This window comes from Petaurus breviceps, unplaced genomic scaffold, assembly GCF_028583685.1.
Source record: "Petaurus breviceps papuanus isolate PSGF00001 unplaced genomic scaffold, PetGlider_PUasm1.0 90808, whole genome shotgun sequence".
Classification (NCBI taxonomy): domain Eukaryota; kingdom Metazoa; phylum Chordata; class Mammalia; order Diprotodontia; family Petauridae; genus Petaurus; species Petaurus breviceps.
The window spans coordinates 18136222-18155463 of record NW_027187349.1 but is presented as its reverse complement, the minus strand read 5'-3'; the positions used below and the strand labels follow the sequence as shown (position 1 = coordinate 18155463).

The 19242-nt window shown below is 37.5% G+C and overlaps 1 long non-coding RNA gene across 1 annotated transcript in view; it reads left to right on the top strand.

The window, feature by feature from the left end:
- The first annotated feature begins 610 nt into the window (after nucleotides 1-610).
- Nucleotides 611-19242, top strand: part of LOC138147870 (uncharacterized) — a 26883-nt gene continuing 8251 nt past the window's right edge. The window contains exon 1 of the long non-coding RNA XR_011164916.1: nucleotides 611-747. This is a non-coding gene — a long non-coding RNA (uncharacterized lncRNA). The remainder of the gene's footprint in view (nucleotides 748-19242) is intronic.

Genomic DNA, 19242 nt, shown 5'->3' with positions numbered 1-19242 from the left:
TAACAACACAGAAGTTAATACACCATAGCACAGCATGAAGCTATACCATCCTTTAGCCTCCCCATAAATCAACACTCACAAACCTAGCTGTCTCCCTATGTGCATCTTCTCTCTAACTACCGTGTTTCCCCGATAATAAGACCTATCCCGAAAATAAGCCCTCCCCTTACTGTGTAAGATTCCTCTAAAATAAGCCCTCCCCCGAAAATAAGCCCTATTGAGATTGCGACGGTACCCTCTGTATGCACCGTCCCCCTCTCCCTGAAATGCATGCCGCACTCCGAGCTGCATCCAATCAGAGCTGCAGCAGTGAGCACGTCATCCTGTTCTTCCCCAGTGATTTGCTTATTGAATAAAGGTACATTTTTTTGTTCACATTTACCTGTTTATTAAAATTGCTGTCAATGTTCATTAAAATAAGCCCTCCCCTGAAAATAAGCCCTCTGGTGTTTTTCTGTCCAAAAAAATTAATAAGAGTGTCTTATTATCAGGGAAACACGGTAGTTGCTCTGACTCCTAGCTTCTTGTGGGTTCTGCTCCACCCTTCCATAAACTCCTCCCACCACAGGCTCCATATGATTACATTCAACCTATTGGGGGCAGGGAAAGTCTTCAAATTCCTTTAGGCTTATACATTACCTTTAAAACCAGGAAGTTCTGGTGGGATCATCAGGTGAGGCTATCCAGTAGGCAGTTGGAGCAACTAGGGTGGAGATCTTGCTGTGGGTGTCATCTGCCTAGATAAAGGTGAGTCTATTTTTTAAGGTGTTATTTTCTTCAGTCAGGTTGTTGAAATGAGATTTCATAGGAAGACATAGACACATAGGAAATCTCATTAATTAAATTAACCTCATTTTAATTTAATTAATGAAATTTGAATGAAAGCTTTTATTCCATATGAAATTGTCATGGCCAAAATTTATGCTAATTAAATAAAATTTGTTGAAAATGTCATACATTTCATTTCTTGAAAATATGCATAGTTAATGAGATTTCCTATGTGTCTAGACTTTGGGGACACCCTGTATTTATACATGTTATCTATACCAAATAGAATATGAGCTTCTTCTGTTTTTATATCCCCAGTGTCTGGTATGGTGTCTGGAACCTGGCAGGTGTTTAATGAATGTTTATTGATTCACTGATCAGTTGATTATTGGATATGTACACAACAGAGAATTCTAGATTGATAGCTGTAAGGAATCTCAGAGATGATCTGGCCCAATGCTCTCATTTTAAAATCGGGGAAAGGGAGACCCCAGGGAAATTAAGTGATTTGTCTTAGAGGTAGAAGAGGGAGTGCTGGGCTTTGCGCTCAGGTTTTTAAACTAAAATCCAGCAACTCTTCTATAGCACCATCCTGCTTCACTGGGACATTTCCTACTACCATCCCCTTCCTTTTTCCTCCTCTCTGTAAAAGATTTAATTTGGTTGATAGAGAAATTGGTACTGGTGGAGAATGAGGGGATGGGTGAGGGGCTCTCTTCAGGAGATGACCAACCTAAGAGAGAAACGAACCTCCTAAGAGGGAGGATAAGTCCCATAAGTGACTCAAAAATGCCTCTCTGGATGGGTAGGGCGCAAGGTACGGTACATCCAGGACAAGAGAAAACAAGCATCTTTGGCTGGTAAACAACCAAAGAAACATGTACTCTCATATCTCACAATAGGGATTTACACTGAGGGGGTGAAGTTTGGGCTTGAGGCATAGTCCAGCCTCCAGAGTCAGGCATAGCAAGATTCCTCAGGCTGCAATTCACTAGGTAAGCAAGAAACAGACAGAAGGCAGTATGTCTTTCACTGGACAAATCCAAGAACAGAAATAACTGGGAGAAAGAAGCCTTTACAGAAAAAAACAGAGGAGAAAAATGTAAAGCAGTGTTGCAGAAATTCATCTTGGATAAAAATCTTACTTCATCTGATAAGCTCAATTGATATATGGCCAAAATATAAAAGGACACACTACAAAATTACAGGAGAACAAGACCAGATGCCTTTAATAATTCTGGCTAGGGAGTGAATACTTAGCTAAATGAGGGATAGAGATTTTTGGGGGGTCACATTTACAATTTCATTGGTATAGGGAGCTCTGGGTAAGTCACTCTCTCTACCAATGAAGATCCTTACCTGCCATTCATTTTGCACACAAAGAATATTATCTTTTTTATTTGTTAACACTACACTGCCTGGCATGTGCGGACCAGACCTATGATTTCATGGATATAGGAACATGGATATAGGATCCTGAAAAGCACCCTCTGCCTGAAGCATATCAGTACCTACTCTAAAACACAGAGTCTTCAGGAATCGGCCTGGTACACTGACAGTAGGTGACTTACCCAGGGTCCTGGAGCCAGGATTTGAAGGTTCAAGCTCTCTATCCACTATGCTCTTGTGCCCATCAGAAATGGCTCTGAGGGGTGGTTAGGAGGTGCAGTGAATAGAGCACTGGCCCTGGAGTCAGGAGGACTTGAGTTCAAATTTGAACTCAGACACTTAACACTTACTAGCTGCGTGACCTTGGGCAAGTCACTCAACCCCAACTGCCCAGCCTTCCCTCCTCTAAAAGAAAAGAAATGGCTCTAATAGAGAAAATAGACCATACCAGTTGTGTGGCCTTGGGCAAGTCACACTTAAGTCCCCAGCCTTGGTTTTCTCATCTATAAAATGGGAATAACAATTGTGGCTACTTCACAGGGTTGTTGTGAGCTTCAAAGCAGATCATACATGTAAAACTCTTTGCAAACCTTAAAGTATTACACAGATCTTAGCTATTACTATTAATAATTTTGACTTTACAAAATTATGAGATTTTAACATATATAAAATCAATGAAAATATAAGATAAAATGTAGAGTGGGAAAATACCTATATCAAATATCAATGCTATCTAAGATATATACATACATGACATATAATAAATTTGTTATCTAAGACATATATAGAATGGACACAAAGATATATTGCCAGAAACCATTCCTCAATGCTAATTGCCATGCAATGAGAACATAAGCCAATCAATATAGGCCTTTTATCTGTTCCTCATGTATGGCAGTTCATTTCCCATCTCTGTGTGCCTTTGCATTAGCTAGCCACTTGCTTGAGCCTTCCCTTCTTACCTCTGCTTCATAGAGTGTCTCTTCTTTTAAGATACAGTTCAAGAGCGATTTTTTGCATGAAGCCTTTCCTGATCTCGAATGCTAGTGCCCTCACTCACAAACTACTTTGTATTTCTGCTTATTCCCTTTATATTTATGCTGTACATATTTAAATATGTACTTGTTGTCTCCCTTCCCCTATTAGAATGTAAGCACTGTGAGTGGGGATTATTGCGTTTTTTCTATTTGCATCCGTGATGCCTAGCACAGTTAGTACTTAATAAATATTTATCAATGCGCTGATTGGTTATTTGAAGGGCAATGAATAAATGGAAGGCCACACATGGACTTGACATGGAAGGGAAGACTGAGGAGCTGGAAAATCCCCTTAAGAAACAACTGAGCAGATTTTTGGTGAAGGGAGGGAATTGAGACATTTTGGTCAAGGTGTCAGTACACAACTCTACAAAAGCTCCTATGCTGATGCCTCCTTCTATCATGGGGGTGACCTGGGTGCAAGTGGAAAATCTGCCATGTACAGTGCAAGTCCTACTGGGTTCTATCAAGAGGGGAAGGGTTAGAGGAGAGTCCCAGCAAGAAATTCTCCTATGGCAGGAGCTAGCTTAGCTAAGTCTAGAGAGACTTATCACCAGAAATTGACCAGTAGGTGATGGATTCTTTGGTTATGGAAACTCACAAAACAGGGACACACACACATATATGTATATGTGTGATATATATATATATATATATATATATGTGTGTGTGTGTGTGTGTGTGTGTGTGTGTGTATCCCCTCTTCCACTTTAAAATTTTATATTGCTTTATTTTAAATTCAGCTTTATTTCCAAATATAGCCCTTCCCACTCTCTTACCCAACAAACCATCCTTTGTTTAAAAAAAAAAGAATAAAAAAGAAAAAGACATTTCAATAAAATCAACTAATATATAAATCAAGGCAATCGGCATTTGAAGATGTTTCATACGTATCACACCCAGGTTGCTCCCGGACCTACCAAAGCACATTTTGCAACCTTTCTATGTCTTTTCATTTTGTGTAATACCTCAGCACCTTCAAATGGTTTCCAATACTTTGATATCTTCTGTGTTTCCTTGGTCTGGTCCTGTTTTCTCTGACTATTAAATACCATTTCTTCTTCACAGAGCCTATAAAGGACTGAAGAATTTGAATAGAAAGATGGATGTTAAGAAAAAAAAAAGATGTTTCACTATCTTCATGAATGATGCAGAGTCAGTTTTGAAATGCTGACAAATCCCCTCCATTTTAAATCTACTAAAACTCTGTCTTGGAATGAAACCCTGAATTTAAATCCCTCCCCAGAGGCTTAATAGCATTGTAATCCCAATGAAGTCTCTTGCCCTCAGTTTCCTCATTTGTAAAATGGAGATAAAAATAGCACCAGTTTCACAAAGTGGCTGTGAGGGTCAAATATATATAAAGCACTTTCCAAACTCTAACGTTATAATACAGTCTAGATAAAATGAGCTATTATTGTTATCCTCTTTCCAGTTTCATATATAAAATCTGTCATGATAATCTGACATAGCAGTGTCACAGTTGGCCTAACTTTCTGAAGACTCACTTTTCCCTTCAGTGAATTTTGTGGTTTTGTGATATATCTATATCTACATATAGATAATATAATCTATAATCTACCATCCTCCATTTTACAAATTAGCTTGTATTCTAAATCAGAGCTCCTTTTGGTTGCCATGTTTTTCAGCTTGGGAAGGAAATCAAACCTTTGAAGGCTTGGGTGATGCGGGGACCCCTTCCACTTCAAAGTGCTTTGGTTAAATTGTAAAGAATGGAGACGATCCAAGCCAGATCTTTGGAAGGGACCTCTCACTGTTCTCATTTATATCCTTTGCTCCATCTTTCTCCATGGAGACTACAGGAAGCTAGCTGTAAAGCTGGTGATTCAGATAGAGAATTGGGGGCCTCCTAAAGCTGGTAGCGATGTGCAGGGTAGGTGGCAGGACCCAGAATACAGTGAGCTCATCCTCCTCCCTCTCCACATCCTGCAAGTGCCCAGTCATTCTCATTCACAGCAAATCCTTGCACACCCACTGGGGCTGCAGACCTCAGCATTAACTCACACTGAACCTCCTCTCTGAGTCACCATACTCACAGACTGTGAGACTCCCAAACTCCCTTATACTGACTCATTACTCCTACTCGACACTCTAGCAAGCATAACATTGTTCTCAAACTTCATGCCACACACCCAGGGCTCAGCTGCACTACCACGCCTCTCATAAAAGAAAAAAGGGAATGGACGTCCTAATGCCTCCTAAATAAACCTGGGGCACCCCGGGCAGCTGTATCTCTCTCCCCCAAATCCCATACTTGGCTATTCCCCTTTGTCAATTTTCTCAGAGTTTAACCTTTTTCCAGGGATTGTTTTTCAGTATCAACAACTTATTTAATGGTCAGGTTGAAGATGTAATTGCATGAAGTATCTTCTCATTTTTGTCCTAAAAAAAAAAAAAACCTGATTATTTTGACTTGTGCTCAAACCAGTTCTGAATTCACAGCCACTCCAAATCAATACTAAGACATTTCTCACCTGGTAAGGATATAATCAATTTTAATTTTTAAAATATTGTTGTGTTTACCATGTCCAGTGACTGTTAATTCACTTATTTAAGGATTTTCCCATGATATGCAGATGTGAGGCTACTGATTAATCTATGAACCTTAGGCCATTTTTTTTTGGTCCTGATTGGTTTATATTTTCTAAGATTTTTTTCACTGTACTCAGTTGTGCCCACTTCATGTTTAAAATTTAAAAATATTAATATATATGTTGACTTGGTTTGGAGACTTGTCAAACTTATTATAAAGTTCTTCACAGAATTTATTTACTTCTTCAACAATACAACATATAATGGAGCATAAGCTGCAATGATGTTTTTAGTTTTTGCTTGTGCAAATCACTACAGAGGAAAACAACCAAAAATTTCCTGAATCAATGTTTCTTATTGACTTTTCTGCACATAATGAAACAATTTAGCCTCCTAAATAAGATCCATAATACTCAAGAGTTTGGACTATCCACATAGGAAAAACCAAGTGCCTAAAGAATGCCCACTGATCTGACTATGACATAAACAAATTGAAAGGGCAACCTATAGAGCCTGCACATTAGTGAACACGTTTTGGACAGATACTGCAAATGGACAAGTTTGGTCCCAATATAGAGCAATATTGCCTTTGGGAAGTTGCAGAGTTCTTTAAATGAACGAAGTTTCTCTCTGTAGCAAAGGCCAATCTTTCACAAGTCACTACCTCTTTGGGTCTCAGAAACCTTATTTGAAAAAAAAAACCCCAAACTGGATAATAACTGTAGGACCTAACTTACAGAATTGTTGGCAGCTCAGAGATAAAGCACTTTGCAAAATGATGTTATTGCTATAAATGAACAGCTTTTGAAAGCATAATCAGAGTACAATGGAAAAAGCAATGGCTTAGGAGTCATAATATCTACAATCAAATCTCAGCTCTTCTGTTTGAATAACCTCAGATAAGACAACCTCTCTGTTTCTTCATTTGTAAAAAACGAGATTGCTTTCAAGGTTCCTTCTACATCTATGACTATTGATGTTAATTTATATTATCTTGCAGTGACTAAAACACTCAGATCCTTTTTTTCTCAAAAGAATTGTTACCTAACCATGTCTCCTCCATCGTGTACTTGTGAAAGACTTTTTTTGAAAACTAGTCTTGGGGGGCGGCCAGGTAGCACAGTGAGCAAGAGCACCGGCTCCAGTGTTGGGATGACCTGGAGATCCAATCCCGGGCTCAGACACTTAGCACCCACCCAGAAACACCTGGCCATGTAACCTTGAGCAAGTTACTTAACCCCAATTGCTTAGGGGAGGCCAGGTGGCTCAGCAAATAAGAGCACCGGCTCCAGTGTTGGGATGACCTGGATCAAATCCAGGCTCAGATACTCAGCACCACACCCAGAAATAACTGGCCGTGTAACCTTGAGCAAGTCACTTAACCCCGATTGCTTTAAAAAAAAAAAAAAAGAAAACTAGTCTTGGGGGACATGATAGTTAAATTCAATTTAACTTGATAAGCCACTTTAATTGCCAAATCCAGTGGCCTCTTCTCTCTCTTCATTCTCCTTGGCCTCTCTGAAGCCTTTGACCCTGTCAATCACCCTCTTCTTGATACTCTCTTTTTCTGGTTTTAGGGACACCACTCCTGGTTCTCCTCCTACCTGACAAATTTCTCTGCAGAACCATCACCCAGGTTATAACCTTTAACTGCAGGGGTTCTAAGGGGTGCTGTCCTGGGTCTTCTTCTCTTCTCCCTCTATACTACGTCACTTGGTGATATTGGTTCCCACGGAATTAACTCTATGCTAAAGGTTCCCAAATCTGCCAACCTTGCCCCAACCTCTCTGCTGACCTACAATCTTGCCTTTCAGACATCTCAAACTGGACATCCAGTTGACATTGTGAAAACATGTCTAAAACTGAACTCATTATCTTCCCCCCTCCAAACTTCCTTATTACTATAGAGGGCAACACTGTTCTCAAGGCTTTAACCTTCCATGATTCCTCATTCTCTTTCACTCCCCATATCCAATGTGTTGCCAAGGTCTGTTGGTTTAACTTTGTAGCATCTCTCAAATACTTCCCCTCCTCTCCTCTACTATGGGATTAACCTGGTGTAGGCCCTCATCACCTCACACCTGCACTATTACAACAGCCTGTTGGTGTGTCTGTCTGCTTCATCTCCTCACTTCAAAGTTATTTTCCTAAAGTACAGGTCCAACCATATCAACTCCCATACCCACACCCCCACTAAACTCCAGTGGCTTCCCACTTCCCCCAGGATCAAATACAAAATCCTGTTTGGCATCCAAAGCTCTCCATAATCTGCCCTCATCTCCACAGACCTTCCCAGTCTTAAGTATTGAGCTGTAGATTGCTATATGTCCAAACCCCGACTTGATACTCCATCAAGGCTGTGTTTCCTTGTAGCAGGCTTTCTTTCCCACCTTCATGGTATCCATTACTTACTTCCCTCATCACGGCACCCAATCTCTACCATCAGGTCTACCATCAGTTTCCTCTGTTCTTTACTTGTAGTTTTCATTTCTTCTTCTGTTTCCTTCTCCATCCTTTTAAAATTTTTGTTCAAAATATCTTGGCTTTTACAGCCAACTATAATAATCCTTTTAATTCTATGGAATTGACCAACAGTGGTATATCAGGTGAAATGTTCTTAGTTATTTTCAGATCTTCTATCCCATTCAGATTTTTTTTTTGTTCATTCGTGCATTCATTTTTTTTTCTTGCCAAGGACATTTTATAACTTTATTTTTTATTTATATGGTTAGTATTATTCTGCATGGTTGAGTTCTGTAAGTCTGAACTCTAGACAGCTGAGGAATTATCATCCATTGTGGTTCTATAGCAGGTTTGGATTCTGAGGGAGGCAAATTCCATCAGGAAAAGAACAAATTCCTAAGAATCCCATTGGCTTTGCAACAAAAGGAGCAACCTTTTTTCCCCATTTATTTTCTGTCCTACTCTCTCTTGGAAGTGCTCATTTCATTCAGGATTAAGAATATAACAAATCTAGAACCAGAAGATTTACAGCTGGAAGGGACTTTGGTGATTACCTAATCTGATTCTTTCATTTTACAGATGAGATGTATTCATTACTCTGGTAACATCTGAACTCACCTGTATCAATCACGGCAGGGAATTATTCTTTATTCTTTCAGATATCTCGTTTCCATGTAGCTCTCTGTATTAATGAAAACCTGAATTTTTTTCTCTTTTGAAAAATATTTTGACATCTTTTGTTTTTCTATCACCTGTATTTCCCAATATATCCTCTCCCTCCCCCTTCCAACATTGTAATGCTTTGGGTTTGCATATAGTTATTTTCTAGAATGTCTTTCTTATTGGGATTGAATCTCAAATTATTTTAATTGTGTTTTTAAAAAAATAATGTAATTGTGTTTAAGAATATAAGAATATTTTATTATGTGCTTTAGAGTACAGTCTTCTTTGCCTTAGAAGGGTAATTTGTTCCTGGAAAAAATGTTGGTCTAAAAAAAATGTTGATAGGACGAAGTCTTATAAGTCAACCATGTAATCACCATTCATTTTGATGGAACAGATTTTTTTGTGAGCCCCCAAATTGACACTCATTGATACTTAATGTTTATGTAACTGAATCTTTGGTATGCAACTAGAAGAAAAAACAACAGAACAATAGAGACAAAAGAAATCAACGAGAACAGTGATATCACACTCACCAAACAAGTTGGCATCCTGTAGAAAGGTGAGAAAATAGGTGAGGGACTGAGAAGAAAACCACCTGAACACTTGGTTCATTTTAAGGGGGCATGATGCCCAAGGTGATCACTGCTACCAGCTGGCAAACCGGGACCCTGAGAAAAGACCAACTCAACAAGCACTAGCTAGCTAACGTATGACTCTGAAGATGACCATGGGGTGGCTTCTGTTTCCACATTGCAAAATGCAAATCTGTCTTCATGAATTCAGCTGTGCTGAAGTAGAGTTAGGTATTAAATGGAACTCTTCCTAAAGTTGGATTCTTACAACTTGAATGGCTATGTCTGATGAATTAAGTTCTTTTTTCAGAATACTTGTGGTCAGCTAGTTTGTAGCCATGATCGTCTTGGATATCATGCCCCTTACAATGAAGAAAAAGCATTCAGGTGTTTTTCCTCTCAGTTTCCCTTGCTTCTTACCTTTCCACAGGATGTCAGCTTGTCATGATGCTTTGCTAGAGATCTTGGTATAAACTATCCCTAGCATTCTGCTTATCTATCAGAATAGTAATTAGGTTAGTTAGGCTTATGCATAATTAAACAATTCTGACTCTGATCTCTGCTTTCTTTTCTAGATTCAAACTAACCATCCCTTTAATAACATGATAACAACAGTAGCAATAGCTCTAGCATCCATATAGTACTTTAAGGCTTGCAAAACGCTTTACTCATTTGACCCTCCCAACAACCCTGTAATATGATATCCCCATTTACAAATGAAGAACCTCAGTGACTTACCCAGGGCCATATATTATATTAGAGGATATCCTCCCCCAACCCACTCTTTCATAGGTATTATAGCTTTACACATTACACATTTTCAGACTTTTTTTTTAATGTACTGATCAGTTGTGTTGACTTTTTTTTTTTTGAGCTCTAGAAGATACTAGTTGTTATACAGAATGGCTCTCTAGGAGGGAGAGGGGGAAGGACACTGGGATAATTATGATGATATAAGAAACAGAAGACATCGATAAATTTTTTTTAATATCCTTACTCAGTTTTAGAAACAAATGTTAAAAATTGTTTTACATATAGCTAAAGAAAAATAAAATAATAATAAATAGAAATATATTCTTGAATCTTGAGAGATTCAAATAAAAAAACTGAAATAGCAATATAAAATGAGAAAATTTATTAGTATAATTAAGTGTCTTAGTTGTTTGGTTTTTTTTAAGGATCTCCCCACAGAGACTGAAACCTGAAACTATTTGATGGTCATTAACCTGATCCTTATCCATTTTTTTTTTGTTACCTACAGACTATTACAGTCATAGCTAAAAAAGCTGATGGAAAATAATATTGAAAATCATTAAATATTTAAAGATGTGTCCACAGAACTTAACTTGGTTTAATAAGTGTGAATGAATCACTAAATCATGAATGAATTACTAAAGCAAACCTTTAGAAATCTCATTAAATGCAATAATTTTGGAGACATTATTACTTGAAATAATTAGGCAGACATACTTTCCTGAAACTAAAAACATCATATCAAGAATTACATTTCTTTAAGACTACTGTAATTGGGCAAGAAACCAGCCTTGCCATTGCCTTCAAATTCATGTTATGGTTTTCTTTCTGTCCCAGATGAATATCTTCTTCTATAACCTTAAGCTTTTATCATTTTTGACATTTTATTAATTCTACTTGAACCTAGTAATCAATTGTGTTTTTGTGGCATCCTTTTAAATTCTTTATTATGAAAACTGGCTTTTTTTTTTTTCACAAAACTAGAGTTAAAATGTACTTGGATTTCATTAGACCTGTAATCTCCTCAAAGGGATGCTCGCCCTCCAAATCATCTTTACTCAGGCACACTGTTTTATCCTAAATGATTTTTGTCCTTATAAAAATCTATCCCAAGTGTAAAAGGTCTACCTCTAGGAAAATTTCATGGTGTCCTTCTATTATTCCTCACTATCACTACACAGCCATCTATCTCCATTTCTGATCATTCATTTCCTAAGTAATACTCATGCCACTTAAAAAAAAAAGTTTTATTACTATGCCTTCTTTCATTTATTTATTTTTATTTTGCTTTTTGGAGGGCAATTGGGGTTAAGTAACTTGCCCAGGGTTACATGGCTAGTTTTTTTTGTGTGTGTGGGTGTTAAGTGTCTGAGGCCTGAACCGAACTCGGGTCCTCCTGACTCCGGCACCGGCACTTTACTTACTACACCACTTAGCCACCCCTATTTTTTATTTCACAATCATTTCCCAATGAACTTTCCCCTTTCTACAAATTCCCTCTTGTAATCAAGAAAAATAAAATCTAACTGAAAATTGACCGTATTTGAAAGCAATACAACATTCATACATGTTGTCCTCTACCAAGAAGAAGGAATTGTGCTTCTTTATCTCTTCTGCAGGACCAAGATCAGTAACTGCAAGAATGCTGTTTAGCTACATTTTAGTTTTTGTTCACATTATTATACCGTGTTTCCCCGATAATAAGACACTGTCTTATTATTTTTTTTTTTGACAGAAAACCACCAGAGGGCTTATTTTCAGGGGAGGGCTTATTTTAATGAACATTGACAGCAATTTTAATAAACAGGTAAATGTGAACCAAAAAATGTACCTTTATTCAATAAGCAAATCACTGGGGAAGAACAGGATGATGTGCTCACTGTTGCAGCTCTGATTGGATGCAGCTCGGAGCGCAGCGGTGCGTTTCCCGGGGGGGGGGGGATGGTGCATACAGAGGGTACCGTAATGTAGCGAGTAGCGCAGGGGATCACCTTCACTACAGTAGCAATCTCAATAGGGCTGATTTTTTGGATAGGTCTTATTATCAGGGAAACCCGGTAGTTGATACCCATGTTCTTTTAGTTCTACCCTCTTCACTTGGCATTAGTTCATACAGGTTTCTCTGAATTCTTCAAACCTGTCACTATTCACAGTGCAATAATCCATGACATTTCATGTGCCATAATTTGTTTAGCCCTAATTGGACATACTTTTTTTTTCTAGTTATTTTACTCTCACAAAGTGAAGAAATTTGTATTTTTCTCCATGATGACTTTTCTTCTATCATATTCTTGGGGGAAGAGTATGGACAAGCTAGTGAATTCTCTTGCAAAATTCCAAATTGTTTAATAAGAATGGCTGCACCCATTACAGCTTCAACAGTGTATTAGTGTGCCTGTCTTCCCAAAGCTCATGCAACACTTTTTCCATCTTTCATCATCTTAGTCACTTTGTTAGTTGGAGGTGAAACTTTGGAGCTGCTTTAATTTGCATTTAGTTTTGGAGTAATTTGTAGCCATCCTTCATATGGATGCTGATAGTTTGCATGTCTTCAAAACTGGTCAAGTTTTGACATGTTATGTACTTGAGGAATAGTTTTTCACCTTATATATTTGTACTAAACCATTATCTATTTTGGATATAAAATTATTATCAGGTTTTTGATGAAAAGAGTTTCCCCAAATTGGTAGTTTACCGCTTATCCTAGCTGCATTGGATCTTGTAGAGAATAAAAGCTTTAAAACTTTGGTGACTGAAATTATTTATTTTTTAGGATCACTTCTATTGCTTAGACTTCTCACCCCAAGCATAGTTGCAAAAGTACCAATTTCTGTTCTCCTGAAATGGTTTCAATGTTAAATACTTTAATTTTTCATTTGTGATCTGGTAATGCTAAGCTGACATGCATTCCTGATTTTTTTTTAAATTTTTGTTAGGAGTCTTGAACTTTTGTTTCTCCAAATGAATAATTATTTTGCCCAGTTCTAGAATGCAACTCCTTTGTAGTTTGATAGGTATAGCACTATAAATTAATTGTGGTAAGAACATTTTTATTATATTAGTGCAGTTCAACTATGAACAATGAATTTCTACAGTAAAGTCCTTCTTAATTGCTGTAAAGATAGCATTATAGTTGTATTTCTGTAGAGTTATAGTGTCTTGGTAGGTTAATATGCCCAGCCGTTTTGTGTTTTTTGTTATTTTGAACAGAATTCTTGTGTGGAAGTCATTCTTGGAAAGACACTATGGCTTATTCAAACACATGAAACAAAAACATCATTTTTAAGTGCTTATTTTCTCACTGTAGATTTCTTAATAAGGTACAAATGTATTATAAGCACACACAAAGAAAGCAAAGTTTTAAAAGTTTAAAAAAAAATTTTTAAAACTTCATATTTTAGAACTTCCTAAAAATGAAGGGAAAATGAAAAAGGGTTCATCAATAGATTTTATAATTCTATTTGTTCCTCGGTTGAACTTGCTTTAAAAAACCCTCTTCCTGGAGACTCAGTCCTTACTGGATTTCTATGACAATACTCTTTCTTAGTTCTCCTTCCACATGGTCTCACCATTTTCCAGTTTTCTGGGCTGGATTATCATCCATTTTCTGGCTCCTAATTGTGACCTCTTCTGTTCTCTCTTTACTTTCTCAAGTGACTCCTTCAGCTCCCATGGCTTCAATTACCATCTTTATGTGGATGACTCTGAGAGCTATAAATTTAGTCTGAGTCTGTGTGCTGAGCTCCAGACCCATATCGGCGACTGCCTATTGGCCATTTTCAAATGGACAGACATCTCAAATTCAGTATGTCATGGTCCTCCCAAACCCACCCCTTTTTCTAACTTCCCTATTTCTGCTGAGCAACATGGCCATCCTTCAGTCATCAAGGTTTGTGACCTTAGAGTTAGGACTTGTCATTCTTCCTCAGCACTGCCCCTTCTTCCCAAATGCAACATTAAGTGGGCAAGTATTATGACCTCCACAACTCTCCTCTCTGCTTCCATGACTACTGTGTTAGTTGAGGCTCTCATTGCCAACACCCCCAACTTGGATTTCTGCAACAGCCTTATCTAGTTGGTATCCCTATCCCATGTCTCCTCTTCCCAAACCATCCTCCACAGAACTATCAAAGCCATACTCTTAATACAGAAGTATGACCACTTGACTCCCTTGCTTGGTAAGTGCAGTGGCTCCCTCGTATGTCTAAAACCAAATAAAAATACAAACTCCTTGTTGGGGCCACTTAATGCCCTCCATAATATGGCTCTGGCTTACTTATCCAGGCTCATTACATATTACTGCTCTTCATACATCCTATAGTCCAGCCAAACAGAATTTTCTGTTGTTCCTCATGCAGGATATCCTACCTGCCAATGTCATGCTCTTGTGTAGCCTGTCCCCATGCCTAGAATACATTCTATCTTCACCTGGACAAATTAGAATCTCTAGTTTCTTTCAAAGCTCAGATCAAATGCTATCTCCTACATACGACTTTTCCTGATTCCCCATTTGCTTCCCTCTCTATTGTTTTATATGTACTTTGTATACAGGGCAGTTAGGTGGCCCACTGGAGAGAGTGACAGGCTTGGAGTCAGGAAGATTCTTCTTGCTTAGTTCAAATCTGGCCTCAGACACTTACTAGTTATGTGAACCTGCACAAGTCACTTAACTGTTTGCCTCAGTTTCCTCATCTGTAAAATGAGCTGGAGAGTGAAATGGCAAACCGCTCCAGTATCTTTGCTAAGAAAACACCAAATATGGTCACACAAAGAGTTAGATACAACTGAAAAACCACTAAATGACAAAAAACAGCTTTATATGCATATAAGCATGTTCTTTTCTCTTCTTTTTCCCTCTTTGAGAGCAGGGACTACTTCACTTTTATCTTTGTACCCCCAATGCCAGGCACAGGGCCTGGCACATATTATATGCATAATAAATACTATCTGACTAACTGACCAAGTTAGGAAGAGTTAGCCAACTTTTCCTTACAAAGTACTTTCTTATTTGGTATTACCTTAGTACATCTTCTTCACAATTCACAATTCCATACTGCTCTAATTTTTTGAAAGGTAAACAACTGACATTTTAAAGCAGCGATTTATTTCAGAATTATTTTGCAACTCTATGAGAAAATTAAATAATTATATGATTATTCAGCTCAAAAAGACAAAGACAAAGGCAAAGTGAGTGGTAAACTATCAATAGTTTAAAAGATTAATCATTAATCACTAATCTTCAGTGGTTAAAAAGATTAATCATTACCATCTTTGTGGATCATAAAAACATCATATAAACAACTTTCATGTTATCATAAAAAACAGCTTTCAGATGTCTACCAGCCTAAAGGCAAAAGAGTTCATTTTATTTGATGAAATGTCTGAAAATCATAGTTGTGCATCAGTACAGCCACATTATGCATATTCCAAGTTTAACTGAAATGCATTTAAGTTTATATAAGAAATTTTATTTTACTATTTTTCTTTAAATTTTTTTATTTTAACTGTAACTATTCACAAAAACAAATGATCAAAGATGCAAAATAAGTAAGAAAAGCTTTCATAAAAGCCTTAATCTATTACAATATACATTTAACAAAGTAGAACCAGAGTAACAAACAAGAAGTCAATGAAAGAATGTATTTGCTCCAGGTCTTCTGAATCTGTCTCTCATTTCCACCATTTTTGGCTTTGTTGCTTAAATTCACATGCACACACATCCGCAGTGTGTGTACAGTGTACATATGCACATAGACACATAAGAGTATGTAAACTGTCATGTATATATGCTAACATACACATAAGATCATGTTTGATGTGTATTTTGATTCTGCTGGTTACTTTCCATAATTTTATAAATCTTTCCTTATATTTCCATTTATTCATTTTTATTTTATAGCACCATTGTATTATGCTAGTTGGATTGATATACTATAATTTATTCAACCAATCTCTGTCAATGAATGTGTAGCTTATTTTTATTATTTTGCTATTACAAATTAAGCAAGTATTACTATTGCTGTAACACACAGGTCGGTCCTTAAAGTGTTAACCAAAGAAGTACTGGTTCAAAGAATAAGATCAGTTTCACGACTCACTCATTGCATAGTGTCATGTTGCTCCCCAGAATGTTTGCATCACATCTATGGTCCAAATGACAATGTAATGGGAGTCCCTGTTTCCCTGCTGAAATTTCCCAACATTGAATTTCATAATTTTTCACAATAAATGGTGAAATTTGTACTGAGCACAAAATTGTATTTCAAAGTAATAATGGATTTGTATTTCTGATTATAAGGGAAATTGAGGGCTTTTTGAACATTTGCTGTTCAGTCATTTTACTGGTGTTCAACTCTTCCTGACATCATTTGGTGTTCTTTTGTCAGAGATACTGGAATGGTTTGCCATTTCCTTCCCCATCATTTTACAAATGAGGAACTGAGTCAAACAGGGTTTAGTGACTTGCCCATGGTCACACAACTATGAAGTGTCTGAGCACAGATTTCAAGTCATGAAAATGAGTCTTCCTGACTTCAGGCTGGGCACTCTATCTACTGTGCTACCCAGCTGCCCTTTTTCACACAGTTAACATATTTTACTTACACCTTGGAAAACTACCCTCTCATGTCCTTCACTGTGAGCTTGTATTAGTTTTATGGGTATATAGCAGGTCTTTAAAGATGCTTGGCCAAACTGCTTTCTTTGTGCCAGGTACCTCACTAGAAACCAGGGACACAAACAAAAATGAATTCTGCCTCTGCCCTTAAGGAGTAGTGGGATACACATGTATGTATTTAAGTACATCCAAAAAAAGTATTAAAAAAGTACAAAGTAATTGAAGTGGGGAGGCACTGGAAGCTGGGGGTAGAGGAGAATTGGGAATAACTTCATGTAGGAAATGGTGCTTGAGGAGAATTGAAAAAAGCTAGGAATTTTTTTTATATTGTGATTTTTTATGTAGTATTTAATTTTTCACCAGTTTATATATATATATATATACACACATAAAAACAATTTTCAATGAGGTTAGGAATTCCAAAAAGCAAATATAAAAGGGGAGTGAATTCCAGACACAGGGAAAAGCTGTGCAAAGGCATGCAGATAGGAGACATTATGTTGTTTCATGTGAGAAACCACAAGGAGGCCAGACTGGCCGGGTTGTAGAGTATGTGAAAGGAAATAATATGAAATAATCCTGAAAAAGAAGGCTTGAGCTAGATTAAGAGCTTTAAATGCTTTATAAAAAGGAATCTGGATTGGAGCCTAGGAGCAAAAAATAAAGCACTTGTATTTATTAAGCAGAGAAGTATTTTTTAGACCTGTAATTTAGGAACATTCCCTTGACAGCTGTTTGGAGAATATCTGTATTGGATCCTGAAGATGACAGGGATCCGTGGTCAGACAGTTTGGTGGTTGAATGGAGGATGGATTGGGAAGAAATTGGGGGGAGGAGGGGAGTACTTAATTAAGAGACCAAGTAATGGAGGCTATTGCAACAGTCCAGGCAAAAGAGGATAAAGGTTGGAAATAGAGTGGTAGACTATGAATAGAGAGAAAGGGACAGAAAACTGAGATATTGTGGAAAGAGAATCAATAAACACTTATCCAACTCACTGGATATGAGTTTTTGGGTGGCAGGCCTTTGCTCTACTTACTACAAATGTTTCCCCTCAATCCTTTTCTTTTCTCAGTCTCAGAGATAATAGTTTGTTGTGCAGAACATATTATTCATGCATAATTAAATCCATTAACTGTCTCCACTAATTTCTTCCACTTATTTGATAAAAACATCTTTCTCCAAAGTTGAGAAAAATATTGTTCCTTTTTAAGTTTTTAGAATACTAATCTAGTTAATTTTTGTATATGGTCTATGGTAAAGAGTCAAATTTATTTTTTATCTATATTTACTTATTTTTATAGCAATGTGATTTCCTTACCAGTTTTTACTGAGTAGTGATTCCATTTGCCAGTGAATTTTATTTTATTTTATTTTTGCCTTTTGGAGGGCAATTGGGGTTAAGTAACTTGCCCAAGGTTACACGGCTAGTTGTGTGTGTGTGTGTGTGTGTTAAGTGTCTGAGTCTGGAACCAAACTCAGGTCCTCCTGACTCAGGGGTCAGCGCTTTACTCACTGCGCCACCTGGCTGCCCCTTGCCAGTGAATTTTAGATATAACTTTGTCAAATACTAATGTTTTAAATACATTAGGTTCTTTTTGAGTTCTCTAGTCTGTCCCATCGATCATCTGATCAATAAACATTTATTAAGTGTCTGTTGTAATTCAAAAAGAGGCAAAAGACAGTCCTTCCCCCTCACGGAGCTTACACTCTAATGGGGGAGACAAGATGCAAACAAATATATACAAAGCAAGCCACATACAGGAAAAATAGTAAATTAACAGAGGAAAGGCACTGGAATTAACTAGGGTTGGGGAAAGCTTTCTGTTAAAGATGGGATTTTTTGTTGTTCAGTTGTCTTAGTCACATCTGCCTCTTCCTGACACCATTTGGGGTTTTCTTGGCAAAAACACTGGACTAGTTTGCCATTTCCTTCTCCAGCTAATTTTACAGATGAGGAAACTGAGGCAAACAAGGTTAAATGTCTTGCCTAGAGTCACACAACTAGTACATGTCTGAGGTCAGATTTGAACTCAGGAAAATGAGTCCTCCTGATTTCAGGCTCAGCACTCTATCCACCCAACTTAAAGGAGGTCAGGGAAGTCAGTGGGTAGAGTTGAGAAAGGAAAGGATTACAGACATGGGGGATAGTGTATCAGCAAGCACCCCACATCCCCAAGGTGGCTGCCAACACAGGTTCTTGGATCTGCTTTGATAAAGGAAAGCAACTCAAAATGGGTTAACAAGCTTACTTTAATCAGTCAAACATGTATCGTTTACCTAGTTCAGGGGAAAAAGGTCAGTACCCTGAACTTCAGAGTATACAGACAGAATTATCAAGACAGAAACAGATCAAGTAGACAGATTTCCAAACTGTCCAACCATTACATCCATACCCAATCAACATCTGGGTTTCAACATCTGG